This window comes from Brassica rapa, chromosome A10, assembly GCF_000309985.2.
Source record: "Brassica rapa cultivar Chiifu-401-42 chromosome A10, CAAS_Brap_v3.01, whole genome shotgun sequence".
In the NCBI taxonomy this organism is placed as follows: Eukaryota; Viridiplantae; Streptophyta; class Magnoliopsida; order Brassicales; family Brassicaceae; genus Brassica; species Brassica rapa.
In genome coordinates this window covers 15,526,917-15,542,792 of record NC_024804.2, presented here as the reverse complement: position 1 = coordinate 15,542,792, position 15,876 = coordinate 15,526,917, and the positions used below count along the sequence as shown (strand labels likewise).

The 15,876-nt window shown below is 30.8% G+C and overlaps 2 long non-coding RNA genes across 5 annotated transcripts; one reads left to right on the top strand and one right to left on the bottom strand.

Moving 5' to 3' along the window:
* Positions 1-461: 461 nt before the first annotated feature.
* LOC103842411 lies at positions 462-8,217 on the top strand. 4 transcript variants are annotated; one of them, XR_004452581.1, is made up of 7 exons: positions 462-997; positions 1,655-3,994; positions 4,087-4,190; positions 4,322-4,540; positions 4,641-4,875; positions 5,065-5,117; positions 6,186-8,217. It is a non-coding gene; the product is annotated as an uncharacterized LOC103842411 (long non-coding RNA). The 4 variants fall into 4 exon arrangements; XR_004452584.1 differs by lacking the exon at positions 462-997 and having other exon boundaries at positions 3,336-3,994; positions 4,322-4,409; positions 4,499-4,540; positions 6,186-6,407; XR_004452583.1 differs by lacking the exon at positions 462-997 and having other exon boundaries at positions 3,336-3,994; positions 4,652-4,875; positions 6,186-6,407.
* A 239-nt stretch (positions 8,218-8,456) lies between these two features.
* LOC117129028 lies at positions 8,457-15,583 on the bottom strand. Its single transcript, XR_004452588.1, has 2 exons — positions 11,670-15,583; positions 8,457-11,634 (listed from the first exon to the last, which is right to left on the bottom strand). It is a non-coding gene; the product is annotated as an uncharacterized LOC117129028 (long non-coding RNA).
* Positions 15,584-15,876: the final 293 nt, after the last annotated feature.

Sequence of the window (15,876 nt, the reverse complement as noted above, 5' to 3'; positions counted from 1 at the left end):
AATGTCTAACCACGAAGTTGAGATTTGAATATATTTTGCAAATCCGTTAGAATATAACATTTAATTTGAAACTAATCAATAATAATATAAAGACTACTATACTATAATACTAATTAGTAATTACATATGTCATATGTATCGATGTCATGAAGAACATAACATAAATTAGGTCATATATATTTATCATCAAACTGAAAAAATGCAAAGTTGTGTATTCTATGTATTTAAATATTTCGTGTGACATTTTGTAATGTTGCGTGAACTGCTCCCAACCAATTCAACTGTACAATCAGTATAGTTGATTTAATTTACGAGCTCAATATTATAAACTCATACATTTGATTTATTAATGTTACAAATATATTCTTATGTTCTCTGTTTGGATGAATCTGGCCCATGGAACGCTGACTCAGTAAATATGGCTACGTCACAGTCTGTTGTTTCTTTTGATAAAAGAAAACAAAATAATTTTTGTATGATAATGAAGAAATCTCTCACACGTCGTTCTCTTGGAGAAAACTCGTACTTCGACCAATTTTCCTATATAATTTTGAAACATATGACACAAAATCTCCAACCAGATTAACTGTACATTTTTGTCTTTAATCGATATGATACAATTATTTATATAACCAAATACAATTTACTGTGAATTTATGAACTCCGAAGTCAGTCACGACTACAAAAGGAATAGTAATTGTTTTTCTTAAGAATAATAATTGAATATTGCTCTATAATTTTTTGTACGCGTTTAATGATAATTAAAATCCATAGATTTTTTTCCAGCCTGTCATCTTCTGGGAATTATTAAGACAAGACCAATTAGTTTCATTATGAATTTTGTAATAATCTACGCATTGCCGACTCAGATTTAATTGGAAAGTCGTTTTAGTCAGTTACGCTTTAACATACCACCGACTTGATTTCAGCATTTCAAAAAGAATATATACACAAATTTATTGAATCGCCTCAGGTCCTATTATGAAGTAGTAGTATAGTTAGTCTCCTTGTTCGGAAACTCGCTAGGCGCAACGCGTGCGGATGACCAGCGCCTAGCGATTTATCGAAAAATCGGAAATAAATCGGGGAGTAATCGGGGATTTTTTTTATGGTTATAGTACTCACTAGTACATATCTTCATTTGTGGATTCCAAATATTATTAAAACTTAGGTCAATTGTTTGTTTAAACCTTTTGGACCTACTAAAATATGGTTCAACCCGTGAATTGTGGTGTTTTATAGTCTTATAACTTTTTAGTATTTACTTTGTTTTAATAAATATAAAAAGATACACGTATGTCTTCATCTTCTTCTTCTTTCTTTGGTTCTGCGATTAATTTATGGCCATCTATGGTTCTTTCTTTATTTTTTTTTTGTTTTCACTTGATTTTCTTGATTCGTACACTATAATTACATCAGATCTACAAATAGAAACATCTTCAGAGATTTTTGAGGTTTCTGGAAACAAAATTACACCGCGGTGGTTAAAAGAAAAAAAACATTACGCGGCCGTGTAACCTTAAACCACGTTTTGGGCGGTCAAAACGCGGATTAGCGTGGAATGCATCCGAACTGGCCAAACTCGCCACGGTAACCCAACGCTTCACGATTTTGCGGACGATTACTCGGCAACTCGGCCGCTTTTTAGAACAAGGGTAGTCTTAGTTTAATTTCAGTGATCTGTTCATTTTATTGACCAACGAACTTAAACATATACCACTGTATTTATTAGTATTGACATTTATTGATTGAATGTACTCCTTCTGTTTTTTAATATAAGTCGTTTTAGAGAAATTTTTTTGTTTTAAATTATATGTCGTTTTCGGTTTTCTATGTAAAATTTATTAATAATTAATGTTGTACTACTAATGATAATATATCTTCTATTTTTCTATTGGTTGAATTGTAGTTAGGTAAATAATTAATAATATTTTTATTTAAAAAATATAAAAAATTAATGATTTTTTAATCTACGTATATAACTGTAAAATGACTTATATTAAAAACATAGGGAGTAGCATATAGTGTACATATTTAATGTGGCATATCACAAGCTGTTGTAAATTGTGCTTTTATACAGTTGTCATATTAAAAAAATAGTTTATGATTCTTTTGCTTTCTTCCTGAAGATAGATTTCTAATCCAGATTTATAAAAGTGATTTGTGCCAAAATGTTCGTAAATTCCAACATAATTTTTACGGTATACCGTATATACTCTGAATCGATATTTGTCTTAACCTTACTTGTTTTTGTCTTAATTCCTTTTCCCGTAATTATCTCACTTAGACGCGTTTATCATACGTGGAGCATGCTATATTAAGGAAATTGGATAAGAATAACAATTCAGATTAAAATGGTCTAAAATAACACTATGTGGACCGAAAGATATGGAATAAAATCGTTCACAAAAAAAAAAGGAATAAAATCAGGGACTAAACATTATAGCAATATGTATACTGTTTCCTGGTAAATTTAGTTTTTTTTTTTTTTTGTCGAAATGGTAAATTTAGTTTTGATCATGTTGTTTTATTTTAAAATTTTCAGCCGTGTGGACCACCTTGTAGACTGTGGAGGAATAATTTTAAAATGTTTGCGGATGTAGAAGGAGTTGAATTTTTCTCCAGAAGAAGAGACTGCAAAGCGAAGAAGGAGCCACATCATTGGATGAGGGCTCTTTGACGTCATCACTCTCGCTTTCCACGGATTTTATGGGCCACGTGGACTCACCATAAGCCGTTGAGATGTGCGGCCAGGGATTATGTCATACAACGCTCTCGCCTTCTTGTGTAAGCGTCAATTTTCTTTTGTACTTTACCATTTATTTATTTTCCTTCGCTAGGATTATGATTTATTTATACAAATATCCTAAAATATATTATGAATGTATCGTTGTTCGGTTTAGAAAGTCTCACATGTATTGGTCCTGGGGATTGGAGAACGTAAATAAAGTAGTTTTTTTTTTTTTTTTTTCAACAAAAAAGACCAAACTATACTAAGTAGATTCCTGAGCCGAGAGCCATCTCGGAGGAACGGAGTCAACATAAACCATAGCAGAAGGCTGATTCCTAGCACCTCGTGCTAGCTTATCCGCCATTGTGTTTTATGCCCTTGGAATATGCTGAATAGTGAAGGTAGTAAATAAAGTAGTTAATGGAATCGATATTACGATTTTTAACATATTTACCTTATCAAAATGAGAACTCCGACAAAACAATACAAATATTAGATCTTTTTTTTGTCAACCCTAATACTAATTGATCTAGCTTTAACAAAAAACTAGATTTTTACCCGCGCTTTCAAAGCGCGGGATTGTATTGTTTGAAATATTTTATTTTATAAAAGTTAAATTTTATAACATATATTTTTCTGAAAAAATTACATATGATAAGATTTTTTTTGTATATGTGTAGTAGTTGTTTTATATGTTTAGGATGATAATTCTAAAGATATAAAGGTAATATAATATATAATCTAATGCTAATTTATAATATATATATATATATAAATAATATAATATATATATATAAATATGATAATTGTAACATGCAGGTGAAGGAATATTAGATCTGAAATATTATAATATATACAATATGATAATTGTAAATTTGACATTTTAATATAATATCAAAGGCAATGTATAATATTTTGATAAACTCATAATCTAAAATATTGAAATAATTAAGGCAAAGCCCATATATTTAAAGATAGTTTAATAGATATTAACGAAACCCAACAAATTTGCAAATAGAATGGGCCACCAAAAAATGGTTCATCTCATTTGTAACCCAACAAAACTGAACATATATCTTTGGTCTTTTAGACGGCTCAGATTTAAAAAAAAAACAGTAAAGGCAAGAAAAAAAAAGACAGACATATAGAACGGTCTCTTAATCGACAAAGGATGAGATGAAGAGAAATCGTTGTCGATGTTGAAAATCGAAGCTGTACGACTCAGATTTGGTAAAGACGATATCAGAAACTCGTAATTTTAAGGTATAACATCGTTTACTCATCCGCAATTTGTTTTCTTCTATCTGTAATAGAAGTCCTAATCGAGTTATTTGTTGACAAATCCTAACATGCAGGTGAAGGAATATTAGATCTGAAATATTATTAAAGAGAACAGACGAACACCATCACTTTTCACCTCTTGGAGATGTCGAACATCTGAAGAAACCAGGAACATAAGGTGAGCATTTACGAAGACTCTCCTATATTATTGTCAAAACATGTTGAATTTAGCTTAGAAAAGTCATAATATAAGCATACTATGAAGAAAATAGATTTCTTCACATATTTGATATGTTGTTACTGTCGCAGATATCGTTTACCGCTTTGAGAGGGACAACACGATAAATCTAAGCCTGAAAGAAGCTCAGACTAAAACGCTAGCGCTTTGACCAAATCTGTTATAGACTATTTATATTTATCTTCTTATACGCCTGTTCTGTTTTATTTTAATGTGTTTAACTCTTTTATTTGACATATATCATGTAGAAAATAGTATGCTGAGGAAGGAGATGAGGACAAAACCTTAAAGTACGAAGATAAGTGTTACACTTTGTTTATTAAGTTACCTTTTAACTAAAACTGTTTGGTAGTTCTACTTTATATTGAGTTGTCTTATTAGTGTATACAGTTCATGTGCAGATCTTTCAGTGGCTTCTTAGTGCCAGAATTCACATAAAAGACATTGGACTCAGACATAAGCAAGGCATTAATAAGTTCCAGATAAGTATTGATTTAATTTAGTAAAGATATTCATAAAAGATAGTGGGAAAGTATAGATTATATTGAGTTGTATTATTAATGAATACAGTGCATGTGCAGGTCTTGCAATATAATCGTTTGAGCCATTATTCAGTTGGAAACAGGTTAGTATTGATCGCAAAAACTTTTAGTTTCTAATCTATAGTGACTTATATTTACCAATTAAATTTTTTCATCAAGTGTTCCAGAAAAAACCGTTTGAAAGTCGGCCAAATTAAGATACAACTCATCATTCATGTGATTGGATCGAGTATTGTATTGATGGTTTGTTGATCGATAAGCTCCTATTGCAGGTCTAACATGGAAATTCCAGATTTTGCGCCAGAAGCCTCCCTTTACTCTCAATGTAAGTCATTTTACATGTTGCTTGAATCTTATCACCCTTGTATATGTAAAAAATCAGTAGAAATATTTAAGAACACAATCAAACTTTTCAAAAAGACATACTTAAACAAAATTTACATATTTCAAAACTATAAATAGGCAGCTACGATTGCTTACATTCTCATCAGCTAAGATGAACTCCATGGTTTCACCTGATAGTTGAATGTTTTGGATCCAAGAGTAATTTAGTAGTGTGTCGGGGCCTAAAGTGTTGAATGGTCAGTTTTTCATTAGAGGCACTCGATGTTTGGATTTTCTTTTGTGTAGCCATTGCTTTTTTTGACGGTGTGGGTTTGATTAGGAAGAGGTGATTGCTATTTATAATAGGAAGAGGTCGAAGGGAGAGGTGTTTAGGTTTTCCGTGTAACTTGATACACACTCTAGATCGTATCTTTCGAGATTTTATGGTTTTGATTTCGATATGAATAATTGTTAATATTAGGAAGGTTCAGTCCCTAATTCAAAATCCCAAGATATTATGTGGGTATTGCACACGCAATATGAATAGATGTAATTCTTTAAAGCGTGATTTTAGGCAAATCGTATAATCTACTTCCTCTATATATTCGGTTACATTTAATATAGGTATGAAATAGTGAAGCTTTGCCATAATCTATTTTTTTTAATAGGAAGAGAATAACACGGAATGAGCTAAAGAATATACTTAGAATGGATTTGACATTCCAATTTAATTACCTGTTTTTAAATTGCTTACGAAAATTAGGGGATTTGTTGAAAAATTATAGTTCGAATAGATATGGTATCCAAAATATTTATAAATTTATTGGTTGTTTAAAAAATAATTAGATTTGTAAATAAATATTGTTATAAATTTTTGAATTATACCATACTAAGTTGTGGTCAAATATATTTTAATTTTTTTGGTTTGATTAAAGTGTCGACCATTATATATTGCATTTTTTAAAGGAGACAACATATATGTAGGTGTCATGTTGTATGTAAATATAATTTAAATAAGTTTATTATTATTATGAACATTGATTCATCTTGGTTAGTGTTTTCATTTCAGGGCATAAGGTTTGCCAGAAAAAAAAGAAGATGATTTTGGTGGGGTTTCAATGGTATAGGGTGTTTCATCATGAAGATAATTTTGATGGGCTGAATATTCATTCATGTTTGGATTTAAAAAAAAAGCCTAAACTTAATCATAGATGGGCCTAAAAACGATTTGAATATGTTTAAAAAATCGAAGGCTTGCGATTGGTTTAAAATAACTGGCGACATTTAAATTTTTAAAAGGAAAAAAAGGCAATGGCAGAGACTTGTAAATAACTTGAAAAGGCAGGGGTAGAATCCTAGTAGGTATTCTGCTTTAATAGTATAGACTAGATTTTGACCCGCGCAGGCGCGCAGGTGTATATTTTGAAAAATATGTTGATATTTGTTTTTCATGTAATTATTAGAATTTGGAAAAATGAATCCGAGGAACATAACCGATACCGATCCAAAGATATAGTACCAAACCCAAACATAAATTGATTAAATATTCTAATTATTCAAAATTTTGTTATTTAGAGAACCGAAGTATTTGGGTATCCGAATTTATCTAAAAATAGATTTATATACTTATATATATTAATTATTTTTTGATTTAACGTATATAAAACATCAAAAATGATACTTTTAAATTGGTTTAAATACTTGAAAATATATATAGATAGTCAAAAGTAAATATCTATTTGGATATATACCATATATATAGATAATGATCTAGTTTAGTTAATGGTTTTCTAATTTCTTAATTTAAAAAGTATGCTACTGTATGCACATCTCACCGGTGAAAATAGTGGTATCATTTTTGGAACACATATAGCCATGTTCTTTTCATTAACGCACGACCAGCGGCTGCGACACCAATTCTAAAGAGAAAGAGGGAAGAAAATTGAACAGAATCAGATTTTAAACGCAGATGAGAGAGAATGAATGTTAATGGTCGCTGTTATTTTTAGCGTCAACGGAATTTACCGAATCCGTGTAGTGTAGTTTTTGATCGCTGCATCTCTCCTTCTCTCTCCGAGCAACCATTAAAATAAAAACAATGAAAAAATTTCACCTGCTGGTCGCAACCGCAACGAACAGGGCTATATTAATATTGTGAATATGCTCCTATATATATAGTTGGTTTAATGTGAATATTCGCACATGTAAGTGTGTAACATAACAATGACAAGATGATGATGGATATGATGTCATTCAACATGCTCAAAGTCGTGGCCACCACCACTAATTCTTCTGTGTGTGTATAGATATATAATTTATGGGTAAATTGGAAAGCTTAGAAGCTAAGAGCATTATTATATGGACTTTTGGATCAAACTGATGACCTTATAAATATTAGCTCGATAGTTGAAATAAAATATAAACCTAAATTGTTTGTTTCGTAGTTTGAGACAGACCACAAATGTATGTTGCAGGTACAAGAAGTTAGGATTGATGTTATTGTTATTGTTATTGTTGGTAGGAATCTAATTTATTGATATGTGTATAATGTAGACACTCCTTTTATAAATGGAACAAATATATATGTTTGATATATAATATACGTTTATTTTGGATTTGGCAGATCATTATGTATATATATATATATATATGTTATTTGCTTGTTTATTATTTACGTGATATTGTTATAATGTAACTAAAGTAGTTGATTTATTTCGATCGACTGTATACTGAATTTTGTATTAAATTATTTGCAGACTTGTATATTAACCGTTTGATAGGATAAAAAGAGAAATGGACCAAAAACAACTAGCAAGTCAGATGTATAATATTGTAGTTCTTGTCCAAAAAATAAAAATAATATTGTAGTTCTATATTTTGTTTTATTAATTTTCGTATTGACAATGAATCAGAGACGAAACCAAGAAACGCTCAGAGCTCAAACAACGGAGAAGAATGAAAGCAGAAAAGAAGTATACGAAGAAGATAGTAATGCCAATAGAAATAGAAAATGAGAGAGCCAAAGTAATGAGAAAATGACTTGTTACTGTGAGAAGAAGCTATAAGGTATCATATAGTGAAGATTACAAGATAACAAAAAATAAAGTGACCAGGATGCAAGGAAAAAACATTTGTTTCACATTAGCGATCAGCTCATCAATGAAACATTGAAGCAATAATCGAATCAAAAAACTCATGATGAATCAAGATAAAAAAATCACCATGTGTGACACTCTGTTACCATATTAAACTGAATAGAATAAATATATTAATTGTGTAAAGTTTGTTACAACGTTATTTAAATACACCCAAAAGGAAACTTTAACTAATTAGTTATCTCTTAATCATAATAAACCGAGATTTGGATATACACTATCTTTTTTTTTTTAACAACATCAAACAAAAATTAACTAAAAATTCCTACCAGTCTGACAAGCCAAACCGATGGGGTTGAATCGACATAAAACAAAGCACAAAGAAAACTCCTCACACCGCGTGCAAACTATCTAATATTAGAGAAATTTAATCACTTTAATTGAACATCAATTTGTGCTCAGAATATATATCTCTATAATATTATTTGAAAAGTTAGTTTCATACGTGTCACGTTCACATTAACTTTCAGGATAGTTGATTACTATGATATCTTTAATGAATCAAATATATCTAATTATCATTATTAAATATTTATTTTATTTTAATTTTCCTTTTTTATTTTGGTTTCATTTTTCCAAATAACCTATAGAATAATTTTTTTTTAGAAATTTCAAAAACGAAAATATCTTTTATATATAGCGTAATTCATAATAAAGAAAGTTTACAAAATAGTCTTGATTTTAAAGTAAAGAAATAATCTTCTTTAAAATAAAATAATCTTAAACAACATAATATATATATATATATATATATTCTGAAAGTATTAAGCATTTTATTTAAATCAATTTATTTCTCAAATTATTACAAAAAAATTTAAATAACATAAACTAAGATATCTTTCATTAATAAAATTTAATATAATCTTTCTTTTTTATATTCCCTTTTATATTTTTCAAATACAATTATGATAAAGAAAATATTTATAAAACTTAAAACAGAAATATTTTTTATATTTAATGTGATTTCATAAAAATGAAATTTTAGAAAAGTAATATTGATATTAAAGTAAAAAATTAATCTTCATTTTTAGAATGTACCAGTTATGTTTTTATGCAATTTTGTACCTATCATCATTTTATTTTTATAATTTTATTTTTGAAAATTAACATATAGCAAACTAATAAATCCTATAAAATTAACATAGTCGTGGGCTATTTACAAATTACAAATAGTCAATTTAATACACATCTAAGATGAAAACCAAACTAATGCAATGAATACAATAAATATGATTTGGTTGAATTAGATAGAAATAGTTATACAAAATTTGACGGAATATATGTAACGCGATATACCCACAAATGAGTATCTAGACCAATCCAATTTTTTTATACAAGTCAAACATTAAATAAAAAATAATATATTTTTATTTATAGTAATATTCTTATATATATAAATTATAGACGACTCAAAATATTACTAAATTAATACGAAATTCTCAAATAGTATTATAAATATATTAACCAACTATTACAATTAAGTATCATTGTTATATTTATTTATGAAACTTTGAATCAATCAACACTTTAGTTTATTTTTACTGTTTGATTCTAAAAACAACATATATTAAATTATACAAATCTAAAAAAAAATTTAAACTACATGAAAACAAAAAAAGTAATCAAAAATTTAATATGTATAATAAAAATATCTTAGTTGAATCAAAAAAGTAAATATTATCTAATATATCCAAATAATAACCAGTCAAGATATTATATATCCAAAATTATACGTCTAATTAAAATAACATAATGCTATTTAAAATAAACCATGTATGTTTATTACAATATAAATAACAGAATTATAAAAAATTTAAAATAAATTATTAATAAATTCTTATAATGTAAATAAATTATTATAATATATTTATTTTATAAATATTTATACTTGTGAATGAGCACGGAAAAATCACCTAGTATATATATACAAGTGTTCACGTCAATATTCACATGTATGTGTATGTAAAGTATATAAAAGTAGTTGGTAAATATATAAAGATATTGTTAATCAATATTAAATGACATTTGTATTCAAAATAACATTTGTATTCAAAATAACACATGGAAGATAAATTTTTTAAAATACAATTAATTAAAAATAAATTAAACTTAGACATTAGTGAATTTTCTTTCATATAAAGAAAATTAAATTGTATTCGTAAATAGGGGTGAGCACAGATCGAATATCCATGTATTTGGAGGGATTAATGTCGATTCGATCCGTAGCCACCCGGATATTTGGTGTCTCAAATATCCGGAAAATTTTAGAATTTTCACGGATTTCCGATTTGATCCGTAAATAAAATATTTTTTTAAAAAATAATCGAATATACATTCCTAAGAGTATTCGTATTTTTGATTTACTTCGTCTTTTACATATATTGCATTTTAGTATTTGATTTGCTTCGTAGTATTACGAATATCCGAATTTTTTGGTTCGAATCAAAACGGATAACGAATCGAATAAAACATTTACGAATATTTTTTCCAGTCTATCCGTAAATAATAAAAATAATATATGTATAACTAGACTTTTAATTCATTATCTGTTTTGATTTGAATCGAAAAATCTGGATAGTGTGAGTAGGTCAGATAGTCTGCAATACATGATATATGCACATATATATTTAACTAGATATGGATGCAGATGCAGGATGATAATACAATCAAATCTAAATAGGTTGGTTGACAGATGTATTTTGAGCATTAGGGTATGTTTTACTAAATCTCATCTGTATATTTACTAAAACATTAATTATGATGGGCAGTAGTCTTACGTAATTTGGAAAAGAAGGAGATAATGTTCTTAAGCGATTATTTAGCATACAATTTAGATTATCTTATAAAATTGGTTTATAAATTTGATTTGTAAGATTTGAAAGTCAATTTGCCAACTTTGTCCGTCTAGGGCTTTGCTACTTTGCTAGCGGATTAAATAGAGTAGACCATTCTGTCATCCATGTTCCATTGCACAACCTCTCCGCATTCTTACGTATCTACGTATACATGCACATTCAGACATGTAGCTATACGGATAGAAAATCAATTCTTAATGCTTATAATTTTGTTTAGTGGATTCGCTTATAATAATCTAACATGATAAACTATGTAGTTACTTTGCTTATTCACCCACATCATATAAATATGTTATATACATATATCAATTACTTCAGTCTTTCTGATACCATCATATATTTTTAGAATTCAGAAAGAAAAGTATAGGTGAAACAAATTGAAGTTGGCATGCTTAATTTAGCCTTAGTGCACACATCAGACTCAAAACTCTTTCATTTCACAAATTTGAAATACTTAACTGGTTCGCGTTGTGCATACATGGTCAGGCCAGCTCTAAAATTTTAATACCTTTTTTTTTTTTTTTTTTGAAAAAATTTTAATACCTTTATCTAGTAAATTATTTTAAAATTTGTGAACCATATTTTAATGTTTTATTGACTATGCCCAAGGCCATCCATCCATGTATGTATATTGTGTTTCTTGTGTGAATTGAGGTACAACTCAATTACAAGTCGAAAATATTATCCAAAATGATTGCATACGCATATCGTTTCTATAAGTGGTGGATAAAAATGATTAGTAACATGTTTTCGAGAAGTATACATTTACGTGTGTACATTGTATCATAAACACGTACATACATAATTGATTAAATTATGCGTTTATACGTGCAAACAATAGCATAAGATTAGGATTTTGGAAATCTTCACACCTAAAAGTTAAGGGTTTAAAACTCTCACAATCTCTATTTTCTTTTTTTTTTGCCACTTAATTAGCACCTAAGAAAATAATTAGCATGGCTATCTTAAAGACCAACTATCATCGTATTTGAATTAAGTTAGCTATTTATATTTTAATTAATTTAAAAAAAATATTACCCAAACAACACACTAAAACAATTTATGTAGAAAAATTCACGTAATATCTGATATATATGTTTAAGCATATTCTTATATATATACGTATGATAGGATTTTCTAATACTAATGCAAACGCATTACAAAATTGTAACATAAATAAAATAGTTTACACAGTAAATTTGTTCCACTTTGTCGATTTTATCACGTTCTTCATTATTAATCCAAGTCTACGACTCAAATTAATTTCAAAATCAACGTAGGTTAGAAAACGACTTATTCCATCTTCAATGTAATTGCTCCCCCATTACAAGACAACTATAGATGTACAATTTTATAAACGTCCCACACATATACGTGGATAAATCAGAAAAGTATACAATCTAAAATCATTAAGCATTGCTGCATCGGAAATCAACTCTTGTCACAACAAATGATACATATGGTAAACAAAATAAATAAACAAGAACAAGGGAACGAATAAACAAACGCCTTACCTTCTCTCTCTCTCTAAACCAGACCCTCTACCTTCTCTCTAAGAGCAAAACCCTAATTGCCTAGCTCTCTCCGGCGGCCGCCGCCTCCTCTCGCGGCCGCCGGACCTCCGTCTTCCTGTTTCTCTCTGTTTCTGTCTCTCTCCCGTCTTCTTCGTTGTTCTCGGTGGAGGGAGTCGCTTGTCTCGTCTCAGATCTGGTGCTCCACTTCTCAGATCTAGGCTCTCGGTGTACGGACTCGCTTGAGGACGGCTTTTCCGGCGTCGCTGTTGCTCCTGGTCTGGTTTTGGGGTTCTCAGAAGTTTTCCCGTGACGTAGACTTGTTTCTCCGAGCGTGGTAGTGGTGCTGCGCCTTCAAGCGCCAAGTCGGCTTCGTTCTTCTTCTGGTTCGTCCGGTGGTGGGTGAATCTGCATGTGGTGTTGGGGATCTGGTTTCTTGCCGGTTTCCTCTGCTTCTTTGAGGAACCTCCGCTGCGTTCTCCAGTGGTGGTGGCGCACAGGGTTTCGTTGGTGGTGGTGCTTTGGCTCTCTGTCAGTGACTCTCTGTGGCTGTGCGTGGATGGTCTTTGGTGGCTCTGGTTCGCTCTAGTTTCGGCTCTAGCTGCTGGTTGCTGCTAATTCCTCTCCTCAGATGGTGTGGTGTTGGCGAAGTGGCCTGCTCTGCTGCTTGCTCTTCTCCAATAATCGCAACATCATTGTCTCTGTGGCTTGCGGGCCTCATCAGCTCGAGTGGGTTTTTTGGTGCGATGATTCGACTACAGGCACCAAGTATGGCTTTGGTTTTGTCTCTTCCGGAGGGTTGTCCGTCTTCCGATCCGTTACTTCTATATGGAGTCCGGTTAGATGGGTGTATACGGTCTTGGTGGAATGCAATGGAGGCGGTATTCTTCGGCGCAAACCATCGAACGACGGCATCGTCGGACTTCGGCTTCTCCTCGTACCGTCGGTGGTCTCTTTTACCAGGCCTACTTTGGGGCTCGAGCTTGGATTCTTAGCTTTAGTTCGCGATGGAGTATCAGTTGGAAGCTGTAGGAGCCGTTGCAATCAGGGTTTGAGGGCACCCTTCTCTCGGTAGCTCGCGGTAACCGGTTGGTTTCTTCATTTAGTTCTAGAGTAGTTTGGTCTGAGGCTGTCTCGTTATCACTCTGTTTTATCGCTTGTATTGTATTGCTCTTAGGTTCGGTCTTTGGTGTTGTCCGTAGTTTGTTATGGTGTCATTTTGTCGTTTATTTTCTGCTACTAGTCGTCTATTGTAATGTCTGTCAAAATTGAAAAATTGGTATAATATTTAACATTTTACCAAAAAAAAAAAAAAAAAAAAAATAAATAAACAAAGGATTATATTTCGACAGTTCAATTTTTTTAAGCTAATGCATGGGCATAAGTAAACTGTCACATCCAGAAAATTATTTAGCTCACCAATCACTGCATGTCACTTATTCATGCGTGTTCTCCGAATTTCCTTTTATTTTTCTTATGTTCAAACTCATTTTGTTTTCGAACAAAACTCCAGTAATCAACTTATGTATTGATTTAAAGAATGATGTCAAAAACATTGATTAAAGAAATTAGTTTTCATTTGTTGCATCAAGATGTGTCTTAAATATCTGTGAACCAGTAAAAACCCAACATTCGTTGGACGCTATCAAGATTGACCTCTGGGGTGCATAGGCCACAGACTCCGCGGTACGGTATGCTTTTTCGGTTTAGGAAATTTATTTTTTCTAGACAAGTTTTATTTCTTTTTTCAATAATGATGAGCCAAGGCCACACATGTTTTGTCCAGAGCCGGTCTTAGTAATTAAGTGGTTAGAAGCCAAAATAAAAAATGTGGCTGAAGTCACTTGAACCCACGACCTTGAACACTAACAACACCAAGCCAAACCACTAAGATACTAAGGACTTTCTGTCCAAATGTGGCCGTTTAAAATCATAATATTGTGCGGCCGGAAGCAGAAGCTTCATTAGCTTCCTTCCAAGACCGGCTCTGGTTTTGTCTGCCAAACTATTGTAAAACTACGGATCTAAGAGTTTGTAAAACTATACATTTACATAATAATAAGAAACTTTAAACATGTATTTGACTCAATTCGTTTTGATATGCTTTCTTCCAAAATTATTTGCGTTTGTTCACGATGTCATTACAAAAAGCTTCTCCTTAGTCGGACTCTGAATCTTATAAGTTATAACAGACAATCCAAGTTCAGTGTGTTCATATATAGTGAGAGAGATGCCCGAGTTTAAGTTCATGATCACTGCAATTCACATATTGCATCGCATATTATTAAACTAAAGATCAATTTTCCAGTTACTTTATAATTATAAAACAAAATTCTTCAATATAACACTATTCCGAAAGGTTTTTACTCTCCGATCGAATTATTGGAAAAAGTGGAGACTGGTGATCGATCCATGTAGGAGTAGTCTTATCAATTTCTGAAAGTAAACCCACACGATTCTCCTTTGAAAACAAATGTGTCACATGTCTTCATTTTCATGGACACATTATTATTATTGGGTTTGCTTTATTCTCTACTTGTTAAAATTCAAATGATTCCCCAATAATTCATTGAAAAATGAAACTTACCTTCACCATGAAGCTTGAAGATATGCCCTTTTTGCGGGATATTGATCACACATGTATTTTTCAATGTAAAAATAAAATAAAAATCTATATCAAAATGATTTAACCAATCATTATTATTTGAACATCATATCATAGTAATTAGTTCATTTTAGATATGATGAAAAATGCCAAAATGATGCCAAAAGGCAAAGAGGGAAAAAGAACAAAACAAGTTGTGAATTTTATATTTATCGTTCTCTAAATCAGTCAAAACAATAAATCTTAATGAAGAAAACTTTGAACTTCGGCCATTGGGAATACTAGATGATTTTTTTTAACACTGAACTTCGGTGATGAAGCAAATATGCCTCTGTTCGATCATAAATGGGAATTCGGCCAAAAAAAACCTCAACTTTACACGAATTGCCAAAACAAACATGAACTTTGGGGCTGGCCAAAAAAACACCAAACTTTCATTGACTTTAGAATTAATTAACAATGTTTTCGCTGACTTGCCAATTTAGCACGCCGTCAACAAATTTAACAGAAATATCTGATGTCGTTTATTGTTGACGTTAAGTGAAACGACGTCGTTTTCAAATGAGATGAAACGACGTCGTTTTACACGATTTGAAATTAAAAATATGTAAACCTCTGGATTCGAACCCAGATT